Raw genomic sequence first — 6732 nt, 5'->3', positions numbered from 1 at the left:
ATAAATTAAATAAACATAAATATGGGTTGTATTTACAATTGTGTTTGTTCTTCACTGGTTGCCCTTTTCTCGTGGCAACAGGTCACACATTTTGCTGCTGTGATGGCACACTGTGGAATTTCACCCAGTAGATATGGGAGTTTATCACAATTGGATTTGTTTTCTAATTCTGGATCTGTGTAATCTGAGGGAAATATGTGTCTCTAATATGGTCATACATTGGGCAGGAGGTTAGGAATTGCAGCTCAAATAACATTCTAGTTTGCTCCGTTTTTTTGTAAATTCTTTCCAATGTGTCAAGGAATTATCTTTTTGTTTTCTCATGATTTGGTTGGGTCTAATTGTGCTGCTGTCCTGGAGCTCTGTGGGGTCTGTTTGTGTTTGTGAACAGAGCCCCAGGACCAACTTGCTTAGGGGACTCTTCTCCAGGTTCATCTCTCTGAAGGTGATGGCTTTGTTATGGAAGGTTTGGGAATCGCTTCCTTTTAGGTGGTTGTAGAATTTAACGTCTCTTTTCTGGATGTTGATCATTAGCGGGTATCGGCCTCATTCTGCTCTGCATTATTTGGTGTTCTACGTTGTACACGGAGGATATTTCTGTCTCTGTCTCTCTCTGTCTCTGTGTCTCTGTCTCGCTCTGTCTCTCTCTCTCTGTCTCTCTCTGTCTCTCTCTCTCTCTCTCTCTGTCTCTGTCTCTCTCTCTCTGTCTCTCTCTCTCCCTGTCTCTCTGTCTCTCTCTCTCTCTCTGTCTCTCTCTCTCTCTCTCTCTCTCTCTGTCTCTCTCTGTGTCTCTCTGTCTCTCTCTCTCTGTCTCTCTCGCTCTCTCTCTGAGCTTGATCATACAAGTACTTGGGAGTATGGCTAGATGGCACACTGTCCTTCTCTCAGCACATATCAAAGCTGCAGGCTAAAGTTAAATCTAGACTTGGTTTCCTCTATCGTAATCACTCCTCTTTCACCCCAGTTGCCAAACTAACCCTGATTCAGATGACCATCCTACCCATGCTAGATTACGGAGATCGGCAGGTAAGGGTTCTCTCGAGCGACTAGATGTTCTTTACCATTCGGCCATCAGATTTGCCACCAATGCTCCTTATAGGACACATCACTGCACTCTATACTCCTCTGTAAACTGGTCATCTCTGTATACCCGTCGCAAGACCCACTGGTTGATGCTTATTTATAAAACCCTCTTAGGCCTCACTCCCCTCTATCTGAGATATCTACTGCAGCCCTCATCCACCACATACAACACCCGTTCTGCCAGTCACATTCTGTTAAAGGTCCCCAAAGCAAACACATCCCTGGGTCGCTCCTCTTTTCAGTTCGGCGGCAGGAAGCGACTGGAACGAGCTGCAACAAACACTCAAACTGGACAGTTTAATCTCCATCTCATCATTCAAAAGACTCAATCGTGGACAGTCTTACTGACAGTTGTGGCTGCTTTGTGTGAGGTATTGTTGTCTCTACCTTCTTGACCTTTGTGCTGTTGACTTTGTCCAATAATGTTTGTACAATGTTTTTGTGCTGCTACCATGTTGTTGTCATGTGTTTCTGCCTTGCTATGTTGTTGTCTTAGGTCTCTCTTTATGAGGAGTTGTGTCTCTCTTTGTGTCTCTGTCTCTCTCTGTTTTTGTCTCTCTCTCTGTGTCTCTCTGTCTCTGTCTTTGTCTCTCTCTCTCTGCCTCCATATCTCTCTCTGTCTTTCTGTAATCTACACAGAGATTGCAGTCGAATCAAAAGATAAAAAGCTCTCATCCTTACTTCCATATTCCCTTCTATCTCCCCTCTCTGACTCATACTGAAATCCCAGCATGCCTCCCTCCTCCCCTATCCTCCACCATCCTCCCTCCTCCCCCCACACTCTCATTTGTGTTTTCTCTCCCTTTGATTTCCAAGCTGACTGGAATGCAATGAGTAGAGCGAGAGAGACAGAGACAGAGACAGAGAGAGAGAGAGAGAGAGAGGGAGAGAGAGAGCGAGACAGAGAAAGAGAGAGAAAGAGGGAGAGAGTGTGATGGAGAAAGAGGAGAGAGAGAGACAGTGTGATGGAGAAAGAGGAGAGAGAGAGACAGAGAGAGAGACAGAGAGAGAGAGAGAGACAGTGTGATGGAGAAAGAGGAGAGAGAGAGACAGAGAGAGAGAGAGAGAGAGAGAGAGAGAGACAGAGAGAGAGAGAGACAGAGAGAGAGAGACAGTGTGATGGAGAAAGAGGAGAGAGAGAGACAGAGAGAGAGAGAGACAGAGAGAGAGACAGAGAGAGAGAGAGAGAGAGAGAGAGAGAGAGATTTGACATTTGTAATGTCTTTACTGTTTTGAAACTTCTGTATGTGTAATGTTTACTGTTAATTTTTGTTGTTTTTCACTTTATATATTCACTTTGTATGTTGTCTACCTCACTTGCTTTGGCAATGTTAACACATGTTTCCCATGCCAATAAAGCCCTTGAATTGAATTGAAAATTGAATTGAATTGAAATTGAATTGAATTGAATTGAATTGACAGAGAGAGAGAGAGAGAGAGAGAGAGAGAGAGAGAGAGAGAGAGAGAGAGAGAGAGAGAGAGAGAGAGAGAGAGAGAGAGAGAGAGAGAGAGAGAGAGAGAGAGAGAGAGAGAGAGAGACAGTGTGATGGATAAAGAGGAGAGAGAGAGACAGAGAGAGAGAGAGAGAGAGAGAGAGAGAGAGAGAGAGAGAGAGAGAGAGAGAGAGAGAGAGAGAGAGAGACAGAGAGAGAGACAGAGAGAGAGAGAGAGAGAGAGAGAGAGAGAAGCCAGAGGGAGAGAGAAAGAGACAGATCAGAGAGAATGGGACACCTACAGAGAGACAGAGAGAGAGAACAGAGAGAGACACTCAGAGAGAGACCCACAGAGGGAGAGAGAGAGAGAGACCCAGAGAGAGACCCAGAGAGAGAGAGACAGAGACCAGACCCAGAGAGACCCAGAGAGAGAGAGAGAGAGAGAGACAGAAACCCTAGAGAGAGAACCCACACACACACTCACTGCTGCCTGTTGTGTAATGAGGACTCTGCAGAGAGCAGAGGAAAAGAGGTCTGAAGCCAGTGGGTGTTGATTGGTGAAACCCCTCTCTCTCTCTCTCTCTCTCGCCCCATCACATTTCTCCCTCTACTGTTTAATGGGCACACCTACACTGTCGTGTACACACACATACTGAACACGCACCCACACTCCCTCCCACCCACACACACTCTCATACACACAAACCCTACCACCCACCCACCCACACTCCCTCCCACCCACACTCATTCCCACCCACACACCCACACACACTCTCATACACACAAACCCTAAACACTCCCACAAACCCACACACACACTCCCACCCATACACACGCTGAACACTGCCTGCCCTCCAGTACACCTACAGCACCCGATGTCAAAGAAGGCCCAGAAAATCATCAAGGACCTCAGCCACCTGGGTCACGGCCTGTTCACCCTCATCTAGAAGACTGAGACAGTAAAGGTGCATCAAACCAGGGAGAGAGAGAGACTGTTAAACAGCTTCTATTACCAGACCATCAGACTGTTGAACAGCTTCTATCACCATCAGACTGTTGAACAGCTTCTATTACCAGACCATCAGACTGTTGAACAGCTTCTATCACCATCAGACTGTTGAACAGCTTCTATTACCAGACCATCAGACTGTTGAACAGCTTCTATTACCATCAGACTGTTGAACAGCTTCTATTACCATCAGACTGTTGAACAGCTTCTATCACCATCAGACTGTTGAACAGCTTCTATTACCATCAGACTGTTGAACAGCTTCTATCACCATCAGACTGTTGAACAGCTTCTATTACCATCAGACTGTTGAACAGCTTCTATCACCATCAGACTGTTGAACAGCTTCTATTACCAGACCATCAGACTGTTGAACAGCTTCTATTACCATCAGACTGTTGAACAGCTTCTATCACCATCAGACTGTTGAACAGCTTCTATCACCATCAGACTGTTGAACAGCTTCTATTACCATCAGACTGTTGAACAGCTTCTATCACCAGACCATCAGACTGTTGAACAGCTTCTATCACCATCAGACTGTTGAACAGCTTCTATTACCATCAGACTGTTGAACAGCTTCTATTACCATCAGACTGTTGAACCTATGTTGACTGTTGAACAGCTTCAGACCATCAGACTGTTGAACAGCTTCTATCACCATCAGACTGTTGAACAGCTTCTATTACCAGACCATCAGACTGTTGAACAGCTTCTATCACCATCAGACTGTTGAACAGCTTCTATCACCATCAGACTGTTGAACAGCTTCTATCACCATCAGACTGTTGAACAGCTTCTATCACCAGACCATCAGACTGTTGAACAGCTTCTATCACCATCAGACTGTTGAACAACTTCTATCACCATCAGACTGTTGTGTAATACCAGGCCATCAGACTGTTGAACTTACACCTCCTCAGGTCTGTTATAGACCACCCTCTGTCTCCTGCCTGTGCTCTGATTGGTCCTTACACCTCCTCGGTTCTGTTATAGACCACACTCTGCCTCCTGCCTGTGCTCTGATTGGTCCTTACACTTCCTCAGGTCTGTTATAGACCACCCTCTGTCTCCTGCCTGTGCTCTTATTGGTCCTTACACTTCCTCGGGTCTTTTATAGACCACCCTCTGTCTCCTACCTGTGCTCTGATTGGTCCTTACACCTCCATAGGTCTGTTATAGACCACCCTCTGTCTCCTGCCTGTGCTCTGATTGGTCCTTACACCTCCTCAGAGTTTGTGTCATCAGATGACCTGAACTGGGACATGCTCAGGCCTCCCATCAGCAGGACGGTTTAAACCTCTCCCGATTGGCTACAGAAAGGATTCTTTAAACCTCTCCCTGATTGGCTCCAGCAGGATGCTTTAAACCTCTCCCTGATTGGCTCCAGCAGGTCGCTTTAAACCTCTCCCTGATTGGCTCCCACCAGATACAACCAAGTCTATGGTTATTTTCACTAATATGCCTGCTGAGTACACCTCTGGCATTTTCTGCCAGGGCCTTAATTAATGGCCACTGTTTCCTGTTTCTGCAATAGAACCACTGTTTAATGTCCCCCTTTGACTATTGTCAAACGTCTATTTAAGCACTTCAATGAGCAGGCCTTCCTACACAACCTGGGGAAATGGGGATACCTAGTCAGTCGCACGACTGAATGCATTCGACCTAAATGTGTCTTCCGCATTTAACCCAATGCTGGGGGGGTGCCTTAATCAATGTCATTGGTTAACTGCCTCGCACAAGGGCAGAACAGCAGATTTTTTCAACCTTTTCCCGAATTGGGGATTCAAACCAGCAACCTTTTGGTTACTGGCCTAACGCTCTTAACCGCTACATTACCTGCCATCTGTACACTGGCCCAGAATCGACTTATCCCCTCGGTTGAGGACGTTCGGTCCTATTCCTCAAAGTCCTTAATGAACATGTCCTCCTTCAAAAAGTTACAGCCTCTGGTTTAGCACAGAACTGACAAGGAGATGACTGTGGACAACAGGAAAAAGAGGACCGATCACGCCCCTATTCTCATCGACGGGGCTGCAGTGGAGCAGGTTGAGAGCTTCAAGTTCATCGATGTCCACATCACCAACAAACTAGACCGTCGTGAAGAGGACACGACAAAGCCTATTCGCCCTCGGGAAACTAAAAAGATTGGTTGCATCACTGCCTGGTACGGCAACTGCTCGGCCTCCGACCGCAAGGCGCTACAGAGGGTGGTGCGTACGACCCAGTACATCACTGGGACCAGGCTGTCACGACTTCCACTGCAGGTGGCTCCTCTTCCTGTTCGGGCGGCGCTCCGCGGTCTACTAGGTCCCACCGATCACTTTTCTTTTTTTGGTTTGGCTTTCTTCTTGTGTTCACCTGTGTCTAGTTTAGGCTAATCAGTGGGTCTCTCTCCTGCCACCGAGGTTTTGTGTGGGAATGTTTTTTACTTTTTGGTTTGGTTTTGTCTGTCTTGTGTTCACCTGTGTCTAGTTTAGGCTAATCAGTGGGGTATTTAATCTCTCCCTACCCGTTTTGGTTTTTTGGTTTTGTGTGGGAATGTTTGTGTTACTGTGTTGGTTTGGTTTTTGTCTGTCTTGTGTTCACCTGTGTCTAGTTTAGGCTAATCAGTGGGGTATTTAATCTCTCCCTACCCGTTAGGTTTTGTGTGGGAATGTTTGTGTTACTGTCGTTGGTTTGGTTTTGTCTGTCTTGTGTTCACCTGTGTCTAGTTTAGGCTAATCAGTGGGGTATTTAATCTCTCCCTACCCGTTAGGTTTTGTGTGGGAATGTTTGTGTTACTGTCATTGGTTTGGTTTTGTCTGTCTTGTGTTCACCTGTGTCTAGTTTAGGCTAATCAGTGGGGTATTTAATCTCTCCCTACCCGTTAGGTTTTGTGTGGGAATGTTTGTGTTACTGTCGTTGGTTTGGTTTTGCGTTTTCTCTTCTGTTTAACAGGTGAAATTCTTTGATCTCCTGCACCTTACCTGTGACCTTTGATCTCCTGCACCTTACCTGTGACCTTTGATCTCCTGCACCTTACCTGTCAGGTCACCTGACTCCACACCCACCTCTCCTAGGGAGAATCTGACACAAGCTGCCTGCCATCCAGGACCTCTACACCAGGCGGTGTCAGAGGAAGGCCCTAAAAATTGTCAAAGACCCCAGCCACCCCAGTCACAGACTGTTCTCTCTACTACCGCATGGCAAGCGGTAGCGGAGTGC

Source organism: Oncorhynchus tshawytscha, linkage group LG30 (assembly GCF_018296145.1).
Source record: "Oncorhynchus tshawytscha isolate Ot180627B linkage group LG30, Otsh_v2.0, whole genome shotgun sequence".
Classification (NCBI taxonomy): domain Eukaryota; kingdom Metazoa; phylum Chordata; class Actinopteri; order Salmoniformes; family Salmonidae; genus Oncorhynchus; species Oncorhynchus tshawytscha.
The sequence above is the reverse complement of the archived record's forward strand: the minus strand, read 5'-3'. Positions refer to the sequence as shown.